General features: G+C 43.1%; 1 protein-coding gene across 3 annotated transcripts in view; it reads right to left on the bottom strand.

The window, feature by feature from the left end:
* Positions 1-27,205, bottom strand: part of ACVR1 (activin A receptor type 1) — a 210,513-nt gene that overhangs the window by 165,349 nt on the left and 17,959 nt on the right. The window contains exon 1 of one of the 3 annotated variants that reach the window (XM_030209132.1): positions 14,777-14,798. The exons of the other annotated variants lie outside the window; for them this stretch is intronic. The gene's annotated coding sequence lies outside the window, so the exon portion shown is untranslated. Of the gene's footprint in view, positions 1-14,776; positions 14,799-27,205 lie in introns of those variants that run through there. 3 annotated transcript variants of the gene reach the window in all.

Raw genomic sequence — 27,205 nt, 5'->3', positions numbered from 1 at the left:
CTTGGTCTGGAGGGATCTTGCCCTATCCCCTCATCCCTCTTGCCTATTCACCCTGTTTGGGTGTCTCCCCCCCCCCCCCCCCCCCCCCCCCCCCCCCCACGGGCTCCCTCTGCAGCTCCCAGGTGCCTAAATTCCCCCTCAAATTGCCTTGGGCAGTCTTTTATTTTTCCTGTTTTAGGGAATAAGACTCTTTGCTGCTGCTGTCACTTTAAAAAGAAAAGAAAAAGGGAGCAGAGCAGCCTGAACTGAGAAATCCTCTACCTCCAGGTTGAAAGATTTCCCTTAATTCGCACCCCAGAGAGTCCAGGACAGTGCAGAAGCCAGGTTCGAGCAACCTGTCAGACCCATGCCTGCCTGACACGTGGCCAGGGATGCTCTCCGGGAAGCACTGCTACGTGCAGGAACTGGCACCTCCGTACAGCTACCAGTTGTGTGTGCACACAGTGCAATGGTCTGGGTCGGGGGTCTACAGAGTTGATGGGGGTCTCCCCCACACGCTGAGACATCGAGACAAGTTTTGGCGAGAACATCTTTTTGTCTCTCTTGGAGATTTCATCTAAAAAGTAGGAACCTGTCCCTTACACATCGGGGCTCAGGGGTGGGGGGCCTACCTCTCTTACCCTCTTCAAATCTGTTTGGAGGATCCCGATAGGAACCCTGGGGCCACTTGGAGTCCATGGAGCTTTTTGGCTCCAGTTGGTCTGACAGCAGTTGCAGTTGGAAGGTGGGGTACTCCCCCTCTGGTGGGGCCCCTGGAGACCCCAGTTTGGGTTCTAAGTGGCACAGGACCGAGGAAAGGTGCAGGAGGCACAGATTTCCTAAGAGGAGGTGGAGAGGACTCAGAGGCTTTCTTGGACTCTGTCCATGAAGGACTCAGTCTGAGGCTCCCCATCTCGAGAAGCTGAGGAAGAGCGGTCCCATGTGATCCATCTCTTTTGGTGAGAGGAGCTGTCTTGTCTTATTGACAAGGTTACTGAGGCCCTTTCTATGCTTTGGACTCAGGCTGTGGACCCGTTGAGGGGGATCTGCTGCAGGAGGGGCTCGCTGGGCCCCCTAAGCATTTTTCCTAAGCATTTTCCTCTTCACAAGGCTCTTATCTACAGGATGATGGTGAGGTGAGAAAATCCTGTCCCATTAGAAGCACCAGAGCTCTGGATCACCTTTATACCTTCAATTTGGAGAAGGTTGAAAGGTATTGGTCCTTTCCTAAGGTAGGTGCTCTGGTCACAACGGTCACTAAGGAGACTGTTGTGCCAGTGAAGGAGCTCCATGATAAGAAGGTAGAGCAGCAGCTCCACCAAGCCTCTTCTGTGGAAACATCCAGTATTCAGGCCGCCATCTGTGGCAGTTATGTTGGAAGGGTCATGTTGCAGTGGTTGCAGCAGCTCCTGGAGTCCCCAGAGGTGACTTGCCTAGAGTTGGGGTCAGCCTTTTTAGTGGACAATCTGTATGATCTGGTCCACTTAGCTTCCTGCTCAATGGTTGCTTCAGCAGTTGAACAATGGTGGATGTGGCTTTGCCACTGGGGGCAGATGAAGCATCCAAAAGCTGTTGAGGTCAGCTGCCTTTAGGGGTGGTTGCTCTTTGAAGAGGACATGGAGAAGCTGATTAAGGATATGGGGGAGGCACTCCAGCTCCCTGAGCTGTGGCAGACTCTCAGCACTTCTCTGCTTCCAAGGGGCACGCTAGAGGGTCAGGACAGTTTTGATCCACCTGTCGCTCTACATATTAGGGAGGCAGCCAGAGCAGATCCTTCAAAAGCAGGGTTCCTTTCAAGCCCACCCACTAGCATCTCCATTCTGCCTAATAAGGGTGCACCGGACTCCTCGTCTGTGCTTGTGGGAAGCAGGCTGTCTTCTCTTCTGGACGAGTGGGCCCGTATCACTTCAGATCAGTGGGGCCTAGAGATGGTCGGCAGGGGGTATTCTATGGAGTTAGCCCGCTCAGTGTCCGATGCCTTCATGATCCTAAAGAAAGGTGGCTCCTTCCTTCCCATCTTGGACCTCAAAGGGGGGTCAATGCTTGTCTCAGGGTCCAACACTTTTGGATGGAAACATTGCATTCAGTGATAAGTCAGTCCAGGGAGATCAGAAACTCCCCCAGCTGCACCAAGGTTATCTTCATGTCCCTACTGTGGATCATCATAGAAGATACCTGCACTTGTGTGTGCTGGACAAGCATTTTCAGTTTCGGCCCTTGCCCTTTGGCCTGGCTACAGTGCCATACATGCTTTCCAAAGTGATGGCTATGGCTGCAGTCATCTTCAGTGCCAGGGGGTTCAGGGTCACCCATACCTGGATGACTGGCAGATTGGGCAGACTCTGTAGTGGAAGCCAGACAGGCCACTGATCAGGTCTTCTCCCTCATGGAGTCCCTGGGTTAGGTCATGAATCGTCCCAAGAGCCATCTGTTTCCATCTCAGGTTCTGGAGTGCCTTGAAGTTCACTTCGACATGTGCTATGGATGGTGTTTTTCTCGGAGGAGCAGGCAGAGAAGCTGCAGGCACAGACACATCAGTTGTGCGAGCTTCTGCGGCCCATGGTCTGGGATTACTTGCAGCTCCTAGACTCCATGGCAGTGTCTTTGGAAGTGGTACCTTGGGTGACAGCTCATTTTTGCCCACTGCAGCAGGCCCTATTATCCTGGTGAGCTCCGGTCTCTCAGGACTTTAGTCTTCTGCTCACACTTACACCCAAGGCCAGGCTCAGTCTGGTCTGATGGGACAGTCCAATGAACCTATGGAGGAGATCTCTCTGGCTTCTCCTCAGTGGATGCGAGTCTCCTCAGCTGGGGCAACTAGCACAGGGCACCTGGTCCAGCCAGGAGGCAATCTGGTCCATCAACCGCCTGAGACCTGTGCGGTCTAGTTGGCTCTGCTGGAGTTTCAGCAGCTCCTGAAGGGAAAGAGGTCAGAATGATGACTGATAATGCAACAGCTGTGGTGTGCTTCAACAGGTAGGACGGGACACAAAGTCAGACGGCAAGCCTCTCTGCCGCTGGGTGGAAGCACATCTACAGGCTCTTTCAGCGGTCCATATTGTAGGCAAGGACAATGTGCAAGTGGACTTTCTCAGTCGATCTCTTCTAGATTGGAAAGAGTGGGAGCTGGGGCAACAGGCCTTTCAGCTCATAGTGAACTACTGGGGGCCTCCAATTCAAATTGATGGCTTCTCAAGCCATCAGTTTGGCACGTTACTTGGATTTCACAATAGATCAAGTAAAAGCCTTTTTCAAGATCATTTACAACTTTTTAGCACATTGATCCATTGGGTTTATTTTTTCTTCTCACAAACACAGCAGAAAGATGCCTGAGGCAGGCATTATTGCCGAAACACAGTACTGTCTTGAGTCTATAATCATCAATAAATACACTCTTTTTGAACATTTGAAGTTTCCTTGGTTTGTCCTCGAAGAGCCATTGTCCACTTCCTACTGTTCTTTATTCCCTTGGACGGGTCAGGCAGCATATACAGCGTCCTATTATGAGGTGGATTAAGACAGTTATTCAGTCCACCTACAGTATGGGTCATCCGGTGCCTCAAGGACTGAAGGCCCATTTGCCCAGGGCTCAGGCGGTGACCTGGGAAGAGCCCGGGCTGTTTCATCTGAGATTTTGCAGGGCAGTAATGTGATATTCGCTCCATTCCTTTGCTAAGCACTACCAGTTGTATGTTCTGGGCAAGGTCCGTTCGGACTTTGGCAGAGCAGTCATTCAGCAGGCCTCATCTTCCCCTGCCCATTAAGTCTGCTTCAGGACATCCCACTAATTCAGAACAACGTAAGCTGAGACTAAGAAAGGAGAAATTAAGTCTTGCCTGATAATTTTCTTTTCTTTAGTCAGCATCACTGTTCTTGAATCCCGCCCTTGGAAGACCTCAGCCAAGGGTTCTGGGTATGCTCTGTCTTTCCTATTAGAAGTAAATGAAGAAGAAAAAGATCTGATTCTAATTGGCAGCCATACTGGGTTCCCATGACATGGCTATTCCCTGGTATATGGAGGGTAGTGAGTGCCAATCTGTGATGTTTTGCTCATTCATCATTGCAACTGAAGTGGTTGATAGGGCTAGGTGCATTACAAAAGGGACCCTTCTGCTGCTTGGGCAGATGCATACTGGATTGTTCCAGAAAGCACCACAGATTATAACCGGTGATGTCACTGGCAGAATCAAATTTTTCCGGGGCAGAGAAGAAGCATGGAACAACGGAGGACAGGCGCACGCGGCACACCCCCCCCCCCCCCCGGTGGCGTGCACCGGGCGGGGGGGGGGGGTTCCTTCGCGGGGGTGTCCTTTCACCGGGAGGGGTCCGCGCTGCATCGGGGGGGGGCACTGCACCCAGGGGGCGGGGCAAATTGGCGATCCGCCCCGGGTGCCAGCCCCCCTAGGAACGCCACTTGATGACCCTGGAACTCGGAGGGATGGAGGGGGGACCCTGGAACTGGAGGGAGGGGCCCCTGGTTCTCACACACACACTCTCTCTCACGGACACACTCACACCCAGTCTCACTATCTCTCACACACACACACTCGAACATTCACTCTCTCACACAATCAATCTCACAAACGTTCTCTCAAACATACACACTCCGAGGAAAACCTTGCTAGCGCCTGTTTCATTTCTGTCAAACGGGCCTTTTTCACTAGTGTTCAATACTGATAATATGATAAAATAATCAAATCAGAAGGGATCAATATTGGTTGGTTCTGGTATAGATTATCAGTTTAATCACCCAGCCGAGGGTCTGCAGGAAGGAGAAATCAGACAATCATTGCCCTCCAGGCCTCCTACTCCAAATCAGACTGAAATCAGTCAAATTGCCGAGGAAGGTGCACACTCCTATCCATTCTTTGTATGAGACCACAGCAGTCACAACCATTACCTTCGTAAAGGTCCAAGGGGCTGTGGCTAGGCCGAATGGGAGGACTGTGGACTAAAAGGGCTCCCCCAAGACACAAAACCACAAGAAACAGCTGTGGGTGTCCCAAATAGCAATGTAGAAGATCAAGAGAGGGCAGAAATTGCCCAGGATGTAAAGCTTACATCACCAAATGTAGTCTCTCCATTTGGAAATGTGATATGCTTGAGATCCAAAATTGGCCAAAAAAATCCCACTTTCTTGGGGATGACAAAATAAATTGAATAGCCCTGTCCATTCCTGCAGAAGCACTGGCTTGATGGTTCTCAGAATAAGCAGGCAACGCAAGGTCTCCCTTATCGCGAGTTCCTTGCGCTGTGCCCCATGGGATGGGATACCAAAAAGGAATCTGAAATTGGCTCTTGTGTGACTTGGACTGGCCATGGCTGGAAGCAAGATACTGGGATAGATGGACCACTGGTATGACCCCTGTTATGTTCCTGCCCCTGCTCCCCCCCCCCCCCCACCCACCAAAGGGCCAATCTTCCCCATGGGTGCCTTAGAGGACCGCACCCTGTCCTTTCGAAGTCACAGAGCCTGGCTTCTTCCAGGTCCTTAATCTGCTCCAGATCATCGCCAAAGAGTAGATGCCCATAGACAGGGAGTTCCTTAAGGCAAGCCTTAGAGGCAACATCAGCTAACCAATATCTAAACCACAGCTATATATGAACAACCACACCCAAGGGCAGCGAGTGTGCTATTTTTTTAAATTGGTAATTCAAATTTTTACAACAAAGAACATCTCTGAATTACTAATAAATAGAGAAAATGAAAATATATCTATGGTGGTAAAGTGTGAATATGCTAAAGTTCTCAATAAAATTAGAAGCTGAACATCCCTGACAGGATTTATTAAACCAGAGGGAGGTGTAAGCCAATTATTGAAAAGCAGAGAGCGAATATCTAAGGCTTTTTCCTACACTTTAAAGAAGAATTTACACATAAGTACCATCCTTAGAGGAGGTCTAGAAATTGTTGAACTGTTAGGGATATTTAAATATTTATTCATGCTACTACAATGCTATTGTCAAGTGATTATTACTTATTGCATGCTTCATCAAGCGACCTCGAAGCACATTACAAGGCTTTATAAGCATATGAAGCTTGCCTTATTTAAAGGTTTAAGGGCAATCTGATACATGCTAATATAACTGTAAAAACAAAAAGTCAAAGATAACAAAAAAGTTAATTGATATTCTCCAGTCACTGTCAAAAAAAAAAAAAAAGCAATAATCCTTACAAATTTATATCTCGGTCCACAAGTGAAAAAAATAAAAACTACTAACCTTTCCACATTTATTTAGAAAAAATGATCATCACAGACAACCAACAAACTTGCTGAGATAAGATGGACTCAAATTTAATCTCCAACTTGCCAAAGGACCAGAACACATAAGAGCCTCTGGATGGTAAAATTAGTTCTTACCTGATAATTTTTTTCCCATTAGTCCCAACAGATCAATCCAGAGACGAGTGGGTTATGTCCCTCTACCAGCAGGTGGAGATAGAGAGAACCTCAAAGGTCTGCCATATATGGACCTGTGCCTCCCTCTTAGCCTAAGTATTGTCGATACCAAAGCAGCCAAAGAAGAAATAAATCCAACATGAACACCCTCTCCTGCCTGTACATCGGCCAAGTAGGCACCACCTTCACCGCTCCCGCGGAAGGGAAATATTCAAATTGAGAAACTGTAGCTTGACGGCTTAAAAACCTCAAGAACCTAAACAAAAGAAAACAGCCCCACAATCAATCAATGACAGCACAGGGAGGGCCTCTGGATTGATCTGTTGCGACTAATGGAAAGACAATTATCAGGTAAGAACTAATTTTACCTTTCTTTTTTTTTTTTTAATATCTTTATTAGGTCACTAGTAAGAAATGCCCGTTTCTGGCAAAAATGAAACGGGTGCTAGCAGGGTAATCCCCCCCCCCCCCCCCGTCCTCCCTCCCTCCCTCCCGAGTTGCAGACACCCCCTCCGTGCCTCCGTTCCGAGTTGCACACCTCTCCTCTTCGTCCCTTCGTCCCTCAGTGACGTGGTTGCGAGGGCCGCCCTCAACATCATCGCATTTTGACGCGAGGGCGGAGCTACAGTGACTGGAGCCTGCAGGCCAAACCGGATATGTCGGGCGCCTCAAGTTTCCGGCTTGAGCTTCAAAGTGCCTTTTATATATATAGATAGTGTGTAATACAGTAACAGTTCATAGCATCCCATCTCACCCGTACTGATCCCCAAACTATAGATCTAATTTTACCTTTCATCGCGTCCCACAGATCAATCCAGAGACAAGTGGTATGTACCAGAGCAGTCCACAATTATGGCAGGACAGCACAACCCCTAAAGAGAAGAACGGAGTGAAGAATACCAGCGTACCACCAGAGATGCTGCCACCGAGGAAAAAGTACGCAGAACCAGGCCACCAGAGGGAACCGAGACCCCAAACCCCACAGCAAGCCAATGAAATAGCATCACCGGGGAAAACACTCCGGTGGCTGGGGAACCCTAGAGCACCCTCAACCAGGAAAGGACCACCAAGGTCTATCGCCTGCGCGGTCACTCCTACTACACAGAACCCCCGCAGGGAAGATTCCCGGACCAGAACCAACTAACAGCAAGAGTGAACTACAAAGGTACCTGGCAAGGACATCTATCAAGTCGCAAACTCGGATAAAGAAACAGAGCACGCAAAGATCAAGCGAAATCGAAGTTATCAGCTGGTAAAGACGGACTCCATCTGGACCATCAGGAACAGCGCAGAAGAATAAACCCACCTGGCTCAGAGCACCACAGGAAAGCCCTTAGGCCCGTCAAGAACCAAGGAATCAGTAGGGGTTAGCTGCTCAAGAGACGAAGATCCATCAGCAGGAAACCAAGAGTCTCCAAAATGTAAACCGGAATAAGCAGCTGTATAGAAGACCACCTAGAAAGGCCGAACTAGGTCCACCAACAAAGCGGAACGGAGTGAAGAATACCGGCACAAATAAAAGATTAAATACTCACTGCGGACTTCTCAGCATCTGAGTGGCAGAATAACAAACTGCCTGTCTGAAGATAGTCTTTTTTTTTCTTTTTTTCAAGCAGGAGCATAAGAAGCACATGCTGGCAGAAAAGGAGGACAGAGAAGGGGTGGGGGAGGGACCTGGCACCACCAGGTGTACCCCAAAAAGGTAGACTCCAGCCCAAGACCCCCAGCTCAACTACACCTGAGGGAAGAAGCCAGGAGAGCTAGCTCAATCCGAGAGCAGCACAGGATATGTCCATCCACTTGCTGAGATAGAGAGAATACTGAGGCTAAGATGGAGGCACAGGTACATATATGGCAAACCTTTGAGGTTCTCTCTATCTCCACCTGCTGGTAGAGGGACATAACCCACTCGTCTCTGGATTGATCTGTTGGATGCTATGGAAGCAGAGTGATTATCTGGAAAAGAATTGTCCATTTGAATTAAGCCAATTACCTCATACTGTTCCGAAATCAGAAGCGACTTCAGTGGTGAATTCTATAACATGCACAGCAAAGCCAACATATACTGTACACTATGCTATGAGGCAGGAGCTCTATCAATAATGATAATCTTAAACAGTCAGGCAGTCAATATCTGTTATACACTTCATTAACTGTCTTCTTTAATCAGGTATGTGTTTAAAGAAACTTATTAGCCATGTAAAATACACAGAAAAATCAGTTATCTACTGAAATGAAGTCAGTTGTTTTGAAAGATTCATAGTTATATACATATTAAGTAGTGAATGTGCATCACCACATTATTAGATTGCAACATAGAAAGAATACGACATAAAAGATAAGCCTATCTAGCCTGCCCAAGTTCACTCCTGGTGCAATGCCATGGATATGCCGGGGATTTGAAAGAGTTATGATTAACTGGTCAATGGAGACAAAATAGTAACACACATGCCAGTAAATTTAATAGCGTTCCATATCACTGCTAAATTTAAAAGCTGCTATAAAAATAAATGCATTTGCTTTAACCCAGAGATGTAACTGCAATAAGTGATAACAGCACTCTGTGCAATTCATCATATTGGAGAAGGAAAAGCAATGCTCAGTTAAACATGGAAACCAATACACTAACTGCATAACTTCCAATAGGTTAATAGCCTCATTTGCACACAACCTAGCTCTACCCATGCAAATGAGCATGATAGCAAAGCTGTGCTTAAAATTTTGCTTCCAGGACTACAGGAAAAAAAAATACACACACCTTTGTATGTGCTCCTTTTCTCAAAATACATAATTAAGGAGCTGCTTTGCATGCTTTATGAACTTAAATAAATTTCCATACATAGTGACCAACAGACCTTGGTTTACTGTATAGATGGATTTATGGAAAAGTGGGACAATCCATTTTTCACACCTGAAAAATGGCCAGGTTCTCCATGTGGCCAATGGGGACAAACCATTCAATCACATGCAAAAATCTGCAAACTTCATTGGCTTTTAGCTTAGCCCACTTGTCTAAAGATAAATATTGATGTCTTGATGTACTAGATCCTGACAAAACTGAGAGTTAACCAACTTGCCCATATAAAAAGGGCAGAAATCTGCACTTTTACACTAGAGGGGGTATCATATCGCAAGCAAAAATGCTAGCATAGTTTGTACATTTCAGTGTATTTTTCACACAGTGCTACCTTATGCAAAAATATTTTGCATTTTAGTGCATCACCTTCCAAGTCAATACGAAATTCAAAATAGCAATTCTGCATATTAGAAGTAGCAAACCACAAAGGCCACACTTCAAATTTGTATTCATCTGCCCTTCAAATGCAAAATCGAAGACGGCTTTTATTTTAGAACTCTCTCTGAGCAAACAGTAATTAACATCTGTATATCATATATATGTGTAAATGGCAATTTCAGAAAGCCACTATTTACTACTACTACTACTACTTGACATTTCTAAAGCGCTACTACGGTTACACAGCGCTGTACAGTTTAACATAGAAGGCCAGTCCCTGCTCAAGGAGCTTACAATCTAAATTTACATGTGGAGTCCCACACCACACAGAGATTTCAAGGGGGTGCAGTTCGGGCAGGGGCAAAAATATACACGGCTATTTCCCATTCTATAATGCGAATACACATTTATGGAGGAAAGAAAATGCCTCCGTCAAGTTTTACACCAGCTTAGAACCACACAGAATTTTTAAAAGTGTGCGTTTTGGTCACAGTTTTACATGAGAGATTAGTAATTCCCCTTAATCTCCTGTTTATTTACACCTCTAAAATTAAAACCAATAAAAACTACAATCTCAGTACTTAACTGGCAGCACTTACACATTTGTAAAATGGGCACGCTACACATGGAAGCTGTACTACTTACATGCAACTTATACTGGCCACTGTTGGAAACAGAATACTGGGCTAGATGGACCACTGGTCTGACCCAGTGTGGCTACTCTTCTGCCAAAGTAGCAAAAACACTACCTCTATATCCAATTGTCAGCACTTTCACTTGGAAGCTGCTAGGGTCAAGCAGCTCATTTTTCCATGTATACTTGTAAAATGGCTGCTCCCGCAGCACATACAGGGGAGGGAGGGGGACCCACATGCACTCTTGCTTATCCTTGTATATTTTTTACAAAACACTCCACGTTGAGCAGCGTCTTTTGTTAAATACCAGAATTGAGCACATTACCTGAACAGCTCCATTTTAAATCTCAACTTTAACCAAAATAAGCTAATTTAAAAATGATCCATAATTTCTAACCCTCCTTTGTGTCCCAACTACAGCATTACTTCTCACTACAGTATCTCATTTCAGTAGCTCTAGTGAAAAAGATAATTAGTCCAAAATAAGTTGTCATAAACCTACAGTTTGTGTACCTCTCCATTCCAGTACAGAGCAAGCATGCATCTCACATATGAAAAGGATTACAATGCCAAAAAAAGGGGGCGAAGGGGTTAATGATAAACAGCACTTAAGCCAGCCGGAGAAATCAATTCAAATATTTTCTAGTCCACATGCACAGACATTCAATGTGAGAAATGCACACTACCCCTGGAAGCAGGAGAGATCCTCTGGTACTCCTGTCCCACTGACTACCATCTTCAAAATGACCACCTCAGCAAGTGCCTTATTTAGCAGCTATGTCCCCACCAGTACTGTCACAAGATCACTGGTGATGTAGTCATTTTTTCCATGGGAGCTTCTGTGGCAGGAGCATCCAGAGATCACTGGCCACCAGGAAGATCCCTGGTAGAAGCTAGGAGTTGATTCAGGATTGTGGGAAAATAGGTCCTGGGGCTAGGGAAGCAACTGTTTCCTGCACCTATATGACCCTTTAAAAGATAGTGGGCCCAGCTTCTTGCTCATAACAACTCAACGTACAATGCTCCTGGCTGCAGCAAATCAAAAAACTTCTAATGTACTACATGTCACTAACTTGTAGCAATGAAATAACATTTTACTGCAGTTTAGTAGTTATCATCATCATATAAAACTAGAAAAAGCAAGCATACTGGGTCAGACCAATGGTCCATCTAGCCCAGTATCCTGTGTCAAACAGTGATGGATCGAGGTCACAAGTACCTGGCAGAAATACAATTAGCAGCAACATTCCACACTGCCAATCCCAGGGCAAGCAGTGGCTTCCCCCATGTCTGTCTCAATAACAGACTATGGACTTTTCTTCCAGGAACATTTCCAAACCTTTTTTAAACCCAGATATGCTAATCACTGTTACCACATCCTCTGGTAACAAGTTCCAGAGCTGCGTATGTCTAGTAGCGCTTTAGAAATGATAAGTAGTAGTAGGGTTAAGTGACTTGCCCAGAGTCACAAGGAGCTGCCTGTGCCTGAAGTGGGAATCAAACTCAGTTCCTCAGTTCCCCAGGACCAAAGTCCACCACCCTAACCACTAGGCCACTCCTCCACTCCACTTTTACTTCCATGTAATTTCACTAAGTGCCCCCTGGTCATTGTACATTTTCATACATGAAAAAAATAGTTTCACTTTTGCCTGTTCTACACCACTCAAGATTTTGTAGACCTCAATCATATCCCCCTCAACTGTCTCTTTTCCAAGCTGAAAAGCCCTAACCTCTTTAGCCTTTCCTCATATGAGAGGAGTTCTAGCCCTTCTGTCATTTTGGTCGCTCTTCTTTGAGCCTTTTCTAATTCCACTATATCTTTTTTAAGATACAGCAACCAGAACTGTATGCAATACTCAAGATGAGGTCGCACCATGGAGAGATACAGAGACATTATAATGTTCTTGGTCTTATGATGCATCCCTTACCTAATGACTTGTAGCATCCTGTTTGCTTTTTTGGCTGCCGCCGCTGCACACAGTGCAAATGATTTCAGCATATCGTCTACGACAACTAGATCTTTTTCTCGAGTGCCGACTCCTAAGCTGGACCCTTGCTTCAGGTAACTATGCTTATTATTCTTCCCTTGTCCACCTTAAATTTCATCTGCCATTTGGATGCCCAGTCTTCCAGTTTCCTAAAGTCTTCTTTCAATATTTCACAATCCGCATGTGTTTTGAGAACTTTGAATAGTTTTGTGTCATCTGCAAATTTAATCACTTCACTTGCTCCAATTTCCAGATCATTTATAAATATGTTAAATATGAAAAAGAAGACCTGATATACACAAATAGCACCACCACACCAAGAGGCTGATCCACTCAAATGCAAACTCTTTCCACAGAAAAGTTAACTGCAAAAAAATAAAACATAAAAAAGTAAAAAAATGTAAAAAAAAAAAAAAACATTCAGTGTTTGCTATATTTCTCCCCCATGCTCTCCCCCCACCAATGTTTGCTCCATTTTGCAAAAACTTCATAAGTTCCAGCCCTTCTCTGTAATATACATTCAAAGTCCACAACTCTGAAAAGTTCAAAAACAAGATGCTACCAAGCCAAAGTAGCATACTAATGCAATTTGCAAAATGGCATGCAATAAAGACTTTCCCTGTCCATTTCACACACACACAAAATACAATCAGTCGCAGATTCCCCCATCACAAACAAATGAAAATATGCTAAGCAGATCATCTGCATTAGTAGCCAACTTTGTCTGTGGGTCAGCAGCCTCTTCACAGAAATCTTGTGGGTTTGTATGTCAGATCAAGAGTTCATATACTTGGAGGAAAAGAGAGAGCACCAAAGACTGAAAGTAGTGCACAGAAGTGCATTTCCCATATTAAGCAGTGTTCCTTATGGTCTGCACTCCATTTCTTGTGCCTAGACCCAAGGTTTTAGATGCCGGTCCTCATGAAACTATTTCTTGTTCCATGCTAAAATGACCAAAAACACTTTTCCTTCATCTCTGAAGCAATACTTAAAAAAAAAAAAAAAAAAAACCTTTGTACAAATTTCACAGCTAGACTTTCGCAGTAGACTTCTCAGGAGAGAAAGATATACTTCAAAAAAGATCCAAGTATTTGGGAAAGTTCCCTACTTCTTTCAATTTATAAGTATAAAAAAAAATATGAATCATCATCATTAAGGACTGCAAGTGATTACATCTATTTAAAATGTTCAGCTCAGTTTTCAAAGGGAAGTAACAAATGTTCAAGTACACTTCTCAAAGCCATTTGCAAACATTTTCTGACAATTGTGCAGTGCCTAAATTGAAACCAGCACAATAAACTGGTTTTCCACAAAAACATAAGCAGACGGCAAATAGGTGCCTCCCTCAGCATTTTTGATTTCCCCCCTTTAGGGAATAAAGCCCCAGAGTTTATACTTTCAATGCTTTTGTCAGATCTCCACAGCTGTTGCCTCCCGCAGTTGGCAATGATCATTGCCAATCTGGGACTTATCTCCAATGAAGACAGCATTGTTTTATTGGCTTAGACAGCGCAAGCACCATTAATGGAGTTTTTATCTCTTCATTTTCCTGTCAGCACAGAACCAGCCAGTCTGACTCTGTTATTATCATTAAGAAAGCTTATTTTTCCATGCATTGCCTATCTGTAATCCCAAACAACATCTGGAATGTTATTCTGATACATCAAGAAAGAGGACATATTTAAAAGCAGCTGCCAGATTCCCAGTTGAGACAGTTAAACAAGTCACTAAATAAAACAAATACTTTAACTAATTTTACATTCAAACCAGATGAGAGAAAATCTCCTATATATTTTTCCTCAATCCCATTTTTACAGATGTCTAGAGACAGTTATCAAATGTCAGACTGAAATGAATCCTGCGACGATACGGAAAATCAACAGCAGATCAGAAACTACAGAATAGTTTTGTGAAATGAAGCACAGATGTTCTAAAATTTACAATCGCAAGTCCCTAAACTACAGCTCTTAAAATGTGAACAAAATTACTAAAGTAAATTTTCTCAGAGAAGCAAACAAAAAAATACCACAAACTGTGTCCACATTACTAGAAAAATGAATGTGCAAAGCAGAAAAGGGAATACCTCTCTGTTTTAGTGGAATACGTCCTCTAGGGTCATTAAAGGATGCTTCTAACTCAGAATGCATCATGAAAAAAAATCAATACAAGAAAATGCCATACAGAAAACAGTTTCAGTACATACAGCATTTCACATTTGTCGGGCTCATACAGGCAAATCTTCACTCCATAAAACACAAAATGAGATGTTCTCAGTCAACTATTCATTTTTAATTATTTACAGTCAAAGCGCTTGCCTGTTTCTCAACATTAGTAACAACTGTGCATTAAAACAGACACAATCTACAATATTTCCAGTCTGTGTCTTCTTGACATTAAATTACAGCTATGCAAAAAAAATAAGCTTCAGACTATAAATTCCTAAACAGAGGATAACAAACACAAACAAAAGGAATACGAAAATATGGACAGTATGGCACTAAAATAGATGTGTTTCTCCATCATTCAGCAAACACCTACCATCCCGGGGCCCCAGACTCCTTGCTCAGACACAAAGTGGTGGCCTAGACCATCTGGGCTGTCTCTAGTTAATGACAGGCTTGTAAACTGATCCTCTCAGTGGGTGATTTGAGTAAGCACTTCCTGTCTCTCCCCAGCCCTGCCTGGATCTCTGGATCTGTCCCTGCCTTCCTATTGTTTCCTACCCTATTTCTGCCAGCTGTTTCTCACTGCTACACTGCTGTGCACTAAGCAATGAAGTCTGTCAGAAAAGGAATTTTCATTTTTATAATGCATTGGCCTCCATGGACAAATTACACAGTTTATGGTCATGGGCTGCAGGAAGCTATTCTCTGCTGAAGGAATGCCAGAATGCAGCATTTTGTTTTGAGCTGACAATCACATAAACAAACCAACCACCAAACCAAGACAAGAGTTCTCAGAAATACAAGAAATGCATATCATGAACTGCTCTGTTTGGAGCCATATTAAAAAATAACATAAGAAACCTGCACTACATTTTTATAGCAGATTTGTTTTGATAGTTCACAATTAACGCTCATTATGTCTAAGACTGAACTGTTGTTGGTGACAGCTAGTTCTATTGCTCAATTTCATAAGTACATAAGTAATGCCATACTGGGAAAAGACCAAAGACCCATCAAGCCCAGCATCCTGTCCCCGACAGCGGTCAATACAGGTCAAGGGCACCTGGCAGCTTCCCAAACGTACAAACATTCTATACATGTTATTCCCGAAATTGTGGATTTTTCCAAGCCCATTTAGTAGCGGTCTATGGACTTGTCCTTTAGGAAACCGTCCAAACCCTTTTTAAACTCTGCCAAGCTAACCGCCCTCACCATGTTCTCCGGCAACGAATTCCAGAGTTTAATTACGCGTTGGGTGAAGAAAACTTTTCTCCGATTTGTTTTAAACTTACTACACTGTAGTTTCATCGCATGCCCCCTAGTCCTAGTATTTTTGGAAAGCGTGAACAGACGCTTCACATCCACCTGGTTCCACTCCACTCATTATTTTATATACCTCAGCCGTCTCTTCTCCAAGCTGAAAAGCCCTAGCCTCCTTAGTCTTTCTTCATAGGGAAGTCGTCCCATTCCCGCTATCATTTTCGTCACCCTTCACTGCACCTTTTCCAATTCCACTATATCTTTCTTGAGATGCGGCGACCAGAATTGGACACAATACTCAAGGTGCAGTCGCACCATGAAACGATACAACGGCATTATAACATCCTCACACCTGTTTTCTATACCTTTCTTAATAATACCCAACATTCTATTCGCTTTACTAGCCGCAGCAGCACACTGAGCAGAAGGTTTCAGTGTATTATCAACGATAACACCCAGATCCCTTTCTCGGTCCGTAACTCCTAACGTAGAACCTTGCATGACGTAGCTATAATTCGGGTTCTTTTTTCCCCACATGCATCACCTTACACTTGCTCACATTAAACATCATCTGCCATTTAGCCGCCCAGTCTCGTAAGGTCCTTCTGTAATTTTTCACAATCCTCTCGCGAATTAACGACTTTGAATAACTTTGTGTCAACAGCAAATGGCAAATTTAATTACCTCGCTAGTTATTCCCATCTCTAAATCATTTATCAATATATTAAAGAGCAGCGGTCCTAGCACTGACCCCTGAGGAACCCCACTAACTACCCTTCTCCATTGTGAATACTGCCCATTTAACCCCACTCTCTGTTTCCTATCCTTGAACCAGTTTTTAATCCACAATAGGACATTACCTCCTATCCCATGACCCTCCAATTTCCTCTGTAGCCTTTCATGAGGCACCTTGTCAAACGCCTTTTGAAAATCCAGATACACAATATCAACCGGCTCCCCTTTGTCCACATGTTTGTTTACTCCTTCAAAGAATTGAAGTAAATTGGTCAGGCAAGATTTCCCCACACTAAAGCCGTGCTGACTTGGTCTCAGTAATCCATGTCCTCGGATGTGCTCTGTAATTTTGTTTTTAATAATAGCCTCTACCATTTTCCCCAGCACCAACATCAGACTCACCAGTCTATAATTTCCCGGATCTCCCCTGGAACCTTTTTTAAAAATGGGCGTTACATTGGCCACCCTCCAATCTTCCGGTACCACGCTCGATTTTAAGGATAAATTGCATATCACTAACAGTAGCTCCGCAAGTTCATATTTCAGTTCTATCAGTACTCTAGGATGAATACCATCCGGTCCAGGTGATTTGCTACTCTTCAGTTTGCTGAACTGCCCCATTACGTCCTCCAGGTTTACCGTGAATTCAGTAAGTTTATCTGACTCGTCCACTTGAAATACCATTTCCGACACCAGTATCCCACCCAAATCTTCCTCGGTGAAGACCGAAGAATTCATTTAATCTCTCCGCTACTGAAATTGTGGTGTAATACTGTTCTTCAAGTTTCCCATGTGGTGAAAAATCTGGGAATAATGTTCAATTCAGCATTGTCTTTTAAATCACAGATTCAATCTGTTGTACAGAAGTCTTTTTTCAAGCTGTGGCTAAGTAAGCTATGTCCACTGTTTTCTCAGGTGGATTTTCAAAAAGTGTTGCAGAGTTTAAATTATCCTAATATTGGGTCTGCCGTATCCACTCTTTGCAGATTATACAAAATTCTACAGTTCATCTGCTGTACGGATTATCTAAATACAATCATGTGACCCCTTTTAAGAAACTGCATTGGCTGCCTTTGCCGGAACGGATTAGGTTTAAACTGTTGGTGCTATTTCACAATATTTGATTATCTTCATTGATACAGACCTAAATGGGCTCTCCGTTCTGAGGACTCTTGTATGCTAAAAATGCCTGATTTTTGTCTCTCTCGGCTTGAGTACACAAGGAGGAGGATTTATTCCATCGCTGATCCTACAGAATGAAACAAGCTACCAACTGTCCTTAGAAAACAGAGAAATTTGACAGCATTTAAAAAACTATTAAAAAGCATTTGCTATCGCAGTTTCTGAATTATGTTGTTATGATTGTAAGGTTGCTGGTGGACTAGGCTGTATGTTTTGTTTTTATTGTGGTTCATAGTCTGGTTTTGTGCGATGTGTTTTATTATGTGCATTAGTTTGTAATACGATCTGGATAATAGTGGAATATACATTTAAATAAATTAAACGAAATGAGATATTGTGCAGTAAAACTGAAGTAAAAAACACAAAAAAGCATTAAATGGAATTAGTTAGGGCCCTGTTTACTAAGCAACGCTGTAGGCGCACAAACTTTTTAGCGCAAGCTAAAAATTAGCATGCGCTGACGCTAGAGACACCCACAGGAATATAATGGGTGTCTATTGTTAGTGCATGCTAATTTTTAGCGTGAGTTAAAAAGTTAGCGTGCCTATAGCATGGCTTAGTAAACAAGGCCCTTAATTTGACTTCAAATGGTTAGAAGTGGTTTTTCTCTTTATTACACACCTTTAGCACTGAACTGGAGGCACTTGGGTCAATCCTGAATGACCCAAGACCCTGAGGAAGGAAAACTCTTCCCTGAGATTAGCGAGTACTACATCCCACCCACACACACCGCGAAACCTCCTCCTCCATTTTAACATGTTGACACCCAACCTATCCCTCATAGAACACTCAACTACCTCTCATTCACTGACCCACCCCACCCATTTACTAAACACCCTGAGGGTGAGCCTTGACCCAATACACCCAAGCAGTACAAAGCAGGAGCCTTGAATCAAGAGTTCCCAATTCTGAGAATACTTAAATTTGAAAACCCCTCTTCACGAATCCACATCTTGGGAATTTAAGTTTGTGGTGGCTAACATTTTTTTATTTATAATTGATTTCCAATCAAAGTCAAACAAAATTTAAAAACTTCACCTCCAGGGGTAAGAATTCAGTGCTAAGCAAGAAATAAACAACTAAAAAAAAAAGAGCAATGTATGTGCGTACCATGTTTTACAATATCTATGTTTTTGTGCTGCAGAAACATTGTTTTCCCCCATGGAAATGCACTGAGCCACTTTTTGGGAGGGCTTTTTAAATCTGGAACCACTAGTCTGATCAGAGTTATTTTAAAACTTGATGTGTCTTTTCACTGGTTTTCCCCACTTGCCAAATTTGATCCCATTCCATTCTATTTTAGGAGAATTATTTTGCCCACAGACAGACATTCTCGACAATAATGGCCCAATGCATTTCTACAAGAGAAGCAGTTCCAGATTCTGCAGCATAAACACCAGATACAGTAAAACATGGAAGTTAGGGAAATGCTCTTTTTGAACTGCCTACTACACCCCAAACTAATCACCACCCCCACACACACCCATCCAATTACCTCCCATAATTAGCCCCCTCAAAATTACCCCACCACCCTGCCTACAGCACCCAAAACTACCTCTTCAAAATTACCTCAGCCAACTTCCCAACTATCCTCAAAACTACTCCACTATCACCTCACCACCCATTTCCACCCCAAACTACCCCCCCCAAAAAACTACAACTACACCCCTCCCCCCCCAAAAAAAAAAAAAAAAACTACCTCCCAACTATCCCCATCCATGAGCCATGCTACACATGCTTGCCACACTCGGGAGGGTAATTCTATAACATAGTTCAGAAGGAATGGATCCTCAGAAGCTTAGCCGAGATTGGGTGGCACAGCCGGTGAGGGGAGTCGGGGCTGGTGGTTGGGAGGTGGGGCTAGTGCTGGGCAAGACTTCTACGGTCTGTGCCCTGAAAATGGCAGATACAAATCAAGGTAAGGTATACACAAAAAGTAGCACATATGAGTTTATCTTGTTGGGCAGACTGGATGGACCGTGCAGGTCTTTTTCTGCCATCATCTACTACGTTACTATGTAAGGTCCATCCAGTCTGCACAACAAGATACTTTATATGTATACCCAAGTTTGATTTGTCCTTGCCTTTCTCAGGGCACAGACTGTAGAAGCCTGTCCAGAACTGTTCTTGTACTAAGTTCTGAAGCCAACGTCAAAGCCCCTTAAAATTTACACTCCAGCCCACCCCTATCTATTCAGTCACGATCAGGGCATAGACCATAGAAGTCTGCCCAGTTCCCATTTTGTTTCCCAATTACCAGCGTCATCACCCAATCTCCGCTAAGATTCCGCAAAACCATTCCTTCTAAACAGGATTCCTTTGTGTTTATCCCACGCACGTTTGAATTCCATTACCGTTTTCACCTCCACCACCTCCCGCGGGACGGCATTCCACATATCCACCACCCTCTCCATGAAAAAATATTTCCTGACATTAGTCCTGAGTCTGCCCCCCCCCCCCCCCCTTCAACCTCAATTCATGTCCTCTAGTTCTACCACCTTCCCGTCTCCAAAGAAGGTGTATTTGTGGATTAATACTTTTATCTCTCACTGGCATTTTACAATTTAAAATCAGCCAGTGCTACCCCAATGGTTGAAAAACATTAGGTCTTCAGGGTAACATACTAGCTTAGCTTTTTTTTTTTTTTTAGACCAACAGAACCTTACGGTATCATTATGACTGCTGTCATCTGATCCTCGGTTGCTGTCCTGTGGAATCCCACAGGGCTCTCATGTATCTTTAATGTGAAATATTTTTAATCAATATGAGATACAATATGATTTATTTGCTGATAATATCCAGCTCTATTTTGCCTTGAGTGAGCCAACTGGAGGAGTAGCCTAATGGCTAGAACAATACAGAAACCAGCGATCAAATCCAACCACCACTCCTTGTCATCTTGGGCAAATCATTTAATGCTCCATTGCCTGAAGTACAAATTTAGAAGGCCGATGCTCAAAGATTTGTAGTAGTCCTCAGTCTACCATAAAATTAGTGCAAAAAATAGCTGCAGCATGCTCAAAGTAATAAGAATGCAAATTGCTGCCACATTAAAATCACGGCAGTAAATGCAGTAATCTGTAGCTTAGTGCTAAACAAACTCTCCTGTCAGTGCCTGGGGGAGGGAGACGGGAGGTTGGGTCAGGCTCGGCTGGGAGGGGGTGTTTTTTTAATAGGACAGAACAGTCAGGTTGGAAAGAGATAAGGAGTGCCACTAGACACCCATTCCTCTCAACCCTTCTTTGTTGCCCCAGACCTGGCTTCCCCCCTCTCCCCAACATAACTGCAGAGTAGATAATGACCACATTTAAATGTATTTTAAAGCAGTCTGTGATAATGGTTTCAGTGCAATACCTGGGCTGAACCTAGTTGAGCACTGGGCACACAATAAAGTTAATGCAAACCCAGCATTAACCAGTTAACACTGGCAGAAATTTCGAGAATTGGCCCTTTAGATTACAAGCCCTCTGAGAACAGGAAACTAACTACTGTACCTAAATTTAACTTGCCTTTAGATACTACGGAAAAAAAGTCAGGAGACAAATCCAAAATCCCTTCCCTTCAGAGTCAACAACTGCTTGGATACAGTGGTGAGGCGGCTCCAGGCCTGACAACTCAGAGGATAATGCTACAAGTCTTTCAGTGAACCGAAATTTAGAGGGGGTATTGTGACTGGCTAAGCTACAAATAAAGGAGTCAAGTTGAGAAACCATATGGGCCCGCTGCTCCAGAGTCTACACTGGATCTCAGTGATGGAGCAATATCAATTTAAGTTTCAAGTTTATTGAGGGTTTGCTACCCCGTCCATCGCAAATTACATCTAGGCGGCTTACATATTAAAAAAAAAAAAAAGAGAAACTAAGAGGGGGGCACAGACTTGATACAAAAGGAAAAGGGGTAGAACTATAATATCAATAGGATATAGCAAGGGAAGGTACAAAATGAAGGGATAAGCTGTTATCTGGACTTATCTCTGAAAAGGGAGGCCTTATAAGTGTGACGGCTCTAACCATAGGCATCGTGAAAGAGAAATGTTTTTAAGTCAGTCTTGAATTCTTGAAGTATCATATGTTCCCGCAACGATAGTGAGAGTTTATTCCAATTTTTTGGGCCTTGTACAAGGGAATGTAGGGGGTTAGGACATGAGAAAGGTATTGAGGTTCACCGGATACTATGATTTTATGTACCAGGAGCATTGTTTTGTATATAATTCTATACAATATTGGCAGCCAATGTGCTTCCTTAAGAAGTGGAGAAACATGATCAAATTTTTTCGATCTGGTGATGTTTTATAGCGGTGTTTTGTAGATGACAGATACCTTTGTGATTAAGACCATTGTAAAGAGCAATACAGTAATCAAGTTGGATTATGATGGATTGGATCAGAATGTTTAAAGCTGGTGGGTAGACTAAATATTTAATTGATCTAATTTGTCAGAGATGAAAAAAGCATCTACAAATTATGGTATTAATCAGTGGTTGAAAAGATAGTTTATCATCTAGGGTTTCTTCCAATACCTTCACTATAAAGGGTTAAGTTGCTCTTGCTCATTTTTAAGGCCAAACAGGAGCTGAGACCAGAACTCAAGAGCATTTTTGAGCTCATACCACAACTTCACTTCTCAGGAAGGGTTTTTATCTCCTTCCCTTCTTTCTCCCCCCCCCCCCCCCCCCCCACCTCTATTTCTCACACACAAACCTACCTTCTCCCAGAATCATGCCTTCTCAGAATTCCAAAGCCAAGGGTGACTTGTGATTTGCAGCTAGAAGCTGATCTGTTGACCTTCCACAAAGATGTAAAAACTTGGCTATATAACAAAGATTATGGTGTTGCTTACTGTAGATATTGTCCTGGTGGTCTGTGTTGAATTTCAGAAATATTATTAACATTAGATACTGGAGTTTGATTATTTTTATTTGCTTTAAATTTGTGGTGTACACTGTTATATGCTTATTTTTTTAGCAATGTCCACTGCTTTGAAGTAACTAGAAAAGTGATGAAAAATGAAACAAATGAAAGGAAGTTTTGCAGGAAAGAGAAAGTAGGGGTTTACAAAACTCAAATAAGGCCTGCAGTTATAAAAAGGGTATATAAAATCTTTAGGCTGTTGAATGGGCAGCATTTCAAAAGTCTGTACTACAAAAATCAATACTCACCTTTTATAGACAATTTTTATTTTTAGATTTTACAGTTCACATAGCAGCTCACATGTTGGCAAGAAAGCCCTATATGACCTAATCCACCCTGCAATCCAAGCAAGCTAGAAAGGCCCAAGAAAAGGCCAACAGCCTTTATAAACAGATGGTGAACTTGTGAAGTTCAGCAGAGAACACAGTGGCTCAAGTCCTCGTCAATGTATGTAAACCAGCATCATGCTGGAAAATGTTTTAAACTAACCAAACCTTTTGGGGATGCACAGGATATTCCTTCTCATTTCAAAGCAACTGAAACATGAGACAATATTTTAAAGCAAACCACAGAGAAGATTTAAAGCGGCAGATTATTCACATCTTTCTTTGATCTACTCCCTTTTTTGGAACTATTCCGATGCCCCCTTTCCATTTGCTGTTCTATCCTATGCCTGATTTTCATATAGATCTGAATTCTCTCTCAGAAGTTCAAGGTGAATTACATTCAAGTACAGTAGGTGTTTTCGTGTTCCCTGGAAGGCCTACAAATCTATGGATCATTTTACTAAACTGAGGTACAATCTGGGCTTAACACAGGACTTTCCTGCATGCTAAACCAAGACTGAATGCGGCACTTGTTCGGGTCTCTTCTATTTAGGAGGCGCTAAGTGCTCCTGTTTTACGCAGTTAATGCATACTAATCATAATGCACTAGCTGAGTTAGAAGGGAGCACCCATTCTCTGCCCATGACACATCCCTTTCTAAAAATATTTTAACAACTGTACACGCTAACAAGCGTGTTAACAGGCAAATTACCACAAAATGTTTTTAACACATTTTGTGGTAGCCTGATAAGTCATCAGCAATCTGGCTTTCACACAAACGTAATGTTCTACGTATCTTCCCTAAACTATGTGGCAAACCCCTTCTGTTTTTGCAGGATATAACACTAGATTTTCATGCTGATCATGCATTGAAATTTAATTTGCAGATAGGCTATTTATTTTTTATTTTATTGCATTTGTATCCCACATTTTCCCACCTTTTTGCGGGCTCAGTGTGGCTTACAATACATTGTAAATGATGGAAATACGATTTGTTACAACTCGGTTATGGATTACATTGTGAGGAGTTATACGAGACAAAGTCAAAGTGTCGTTAAGGGAAAAAACAATGGAAAAGAATGGTAAAACGGTGGAAAGAAACAACGGGAAACTAATAGGGCAATATATAATAGCAAGAGAACATTTGGTATACATTTTTCTGTGAGTAAAGGTATGAGTGTGGTAAGATTACGGGGGATGAGAATTCAGAAGTGGATGTATTGATGCATTACTGAACAGTGAGTGTGGACTTTATGTGTTTTGGTTCTTTCCGTAGATTTTATCAAAAAGATGGGTCTTCAATAGTTTGCGGAAGGTGGCTAGCTCGTTGTTGTGAAATCGTGCTTTTTTCATCTTCGGATGTTGCGGACAACTGAAACCTCTATTAACTGAAAACAACTTGATGAAATTGGTACATGCTTTCATTATGAGTATGCTTGACTACTGTAATTCTCTCTTGAACTGACTGAGTAAATGCAGCCTTCAGCGCAACTGGTGCAAAATACTGCTGTCCATCAGGGTTTAAGAGATCTAATCATATTACTCCAGTGTTGTACAGATTACACTGGTTGCAGTGCAGTGCATATTGGTTTCAAGTTGCTGTGTTTGGTTTACAACTCGTATCATTTGGGACGCCTACCTTTGTGGCAAGCTGATAAATATATTTCTCAGAGGAAACTAAGCTCATCACAAAAAAAGTCTTCTGCAATTCCCAAGTCTTGATGTCATACAACTAGAAAAAGGGCATTTTATATGCTGGACCTTCTCTTTGGAAATCCTTGCCTGAAGAACTTCATAATGTTTCTTCGTATTTTTTCATAAACTTTTAAAAACTTGGTTGTTTCAACATTTTAATTGATCTGTTGTAGATTTTATTTAATAGAACTATTTATCTATAATATTGTATTGAAATTGTAAAAGTTTTAAACTGCTTTGACACTGTGGTATATATTTGGTTTATAAAACTAATAAATCCAATCCAATCTAAATTCATTGTTGCTCATGGCCATGAGGCTGAAGGTCAACTGCCCCCATTAGTCCCAAATTAACTGAAAGGCCACCAGCCCCCGCTCCTACTCCCCTGGATCCAAGACAGTAACAGAGAAAGTCTGCTTAAACAATGTCTTGCTAGGGATGCAGACTGATTAGAGGACCAGCAGATTTGTTTCTGCCCATCAACAAAGGGCTGCCACCTCCCTGCTTGCTGATAGAAACCACCATCATGGCATTGTCCATCATCACTCAAACCACCTGCTGCGGCAGTGGGAGGAACTCCAGGAGGTAACTGCACCACCTGAGCCTCCAGATGGTGGACTGACCAAGAGGCTTCCATTGGGAACCAAGCCCCCTACACCATTCTGCCCAGGCAGTGATCTCCTCAGTTGAGGAGACTCGCATCAGCATTGACTACCATTCAGTCTGTCAGATCCAACAGGACCCCCCCCCCCTTCCCCACCCTCAAAGATGATGGCTGGGACTGTGCTTCCAGTGCAAACCACATCTCACAGTGAAAGAAGCCAGAGTCCAGTGAGACAACAGAGCTGAGGGGAACATGTGTGCTCGTGGCCAAGGTCCCACCTTCAGGATCACCACCATGGAATCCAAGAGCTGAAGGTAGTCCCAGGCCCTATAATCTATTTCTACATCTGGAGTTTGGCCATGCACTGTCTCTCTACCCCAACTATAGCCATGTTGAACTGGACTTCCAGGTACTCCAGCACCTGGGCAAGAGAGAGAGAGGTGGTTCCTCTCATGATTTACCACCCAACCTAGTCGGCTTGGATCAACCAATCACCCACATAGGGATGGAACTGAATACCCTGGAACTGCAAGTGAGCTACCACCACCATCACCATCTTAAGAAGATGCACAGTGCAGTCGCCAACCAAAAGGCTAAAGGCCTGATATTGGAAAAGGATTCCCAGCACACAAAAACGGAGGTATCATTCGTAATTCTCCTCTGTGGGAATGGGGAGATACGCCTCCTTGAGACTGAGAGAGGTCAGAAGGCGCACTGCAGAACTGGGGCAATCACAGAGTGAAGGGTCTCCATCTAACATATAGAGACATAGTAAATGACGACAGATAAAAGATCTGAACGGTCCATCCAGTCTGCCCAACAAGATAAACTCATTTACATGGTATGTGATACTTTATATGTATACCCGAGTTTGATTTATCCCTGCCTTTCTCACGGCACAGACCGTAAAAGTCTGCCCAGCACTGTTCCTGTACTAAAAGTTCTGAAGCTAACGTCGAAGCCCCTTATACTCCATCAGCAATGGTCCTGTTCCTTTTTCCAGCCATCTGTTTCTTCCCTGTTACTAAATCACTTTGTCCTGTTTCTACACCCTTGTCCCTTCCTCATTCTTGCTTGCACACAAGGGTATCTCAACAGATCATGAGCTCTTGACTCACACAGAGGTTACACAGGATTCACTGAGATCTAATGCTACTAGTCCCTCAGGCCTACTCCTTGGTTCAAGGTTATGCGTGTATCTTTATATTTCTACACAGTAGAGCAACCAGCAAGGTACTTACAAGCTTCTCTTACATGTTCAGTCATGTCTGCAATGTGAACTCTGTACCAATTCTTTCCAATGGCCCCCTCCTCCTGCTGCCCTTGGAGGCATTATGTTATGCGGCTACTGGAGTGGCAAAACCACTAGCAAAGTTTACTAAGGTTAGCAGAGCAGCAAAGCAGGGTATAGGCATGCATCATTGTCTAACTCCCCCCCCCCCCCCCCCCCCCCCACTGGCAACCCAAACAGCATATCTCCAAAGGGCAAAACAGCTGTAGAACTTGGACGAAGAACAAACTGGTTTATCAGGTCAACAGTGGATCAAAGGCTGGACTCTCAAGGAAAGACCTGGGCTTATGTTTACAGTTCAGGTACAAGGTAGTACAGCAAAGAAAACAGGAAATGTCACAATCCATGGAAAGCATAACAGAGCTCATGCAGCACAATAAGCCTATATCTTTGATTCTCTTTTCTTTCCTTTTTTAAAGAAAAAAAAATCACATTGTTTTGAAGCGTCTATCAAATTTTCCCCAGTGGAAAGGTACAGTTCCTGCCCATTCTTCTTAACAGAATTCAAAAGAAAAATTAGTTCTCACCTGATAATTATCTTTCCATTAGTCCCAACAGATCAATCCAGAGACTACCATCTACCATCAGATGGAGATAGAGAGAACTTCAGAGGTTTGCTATATGTGGTCCTGTGCAGCTAGCTTAACCTCAGTATGGTCAATACCAAAGCAGTGGAAGAAAGAGAAAAATTCCAATCAAATAACATTCTCCTGCCTCTAAGAAACAATTAGATATCTCAACCGCCACAGTGGGAGTTATAACAATCGATATCAACAAAGCTTAGCCTATATATATTTTTT

The sequence above is a fragment of the Microcaecilia unicolor genome, chromosome 7 (genome assembly GCF_901765095.1).
Source record: "Microcaecilia unicolor chromosome 7, aMicUni1.1, whole genome shotgun sequence".
NCBI lineage: Eukaryota > Metazoa > Chordata > Amphibia > Gymnophiona > Siphonopidae > Microcaecilia > Microcaecilia unicolor.
Note: the sequence above shows the minus strand (reverse complement) of the source record. Positions and strands in the feature narration are given on the sequence as shown.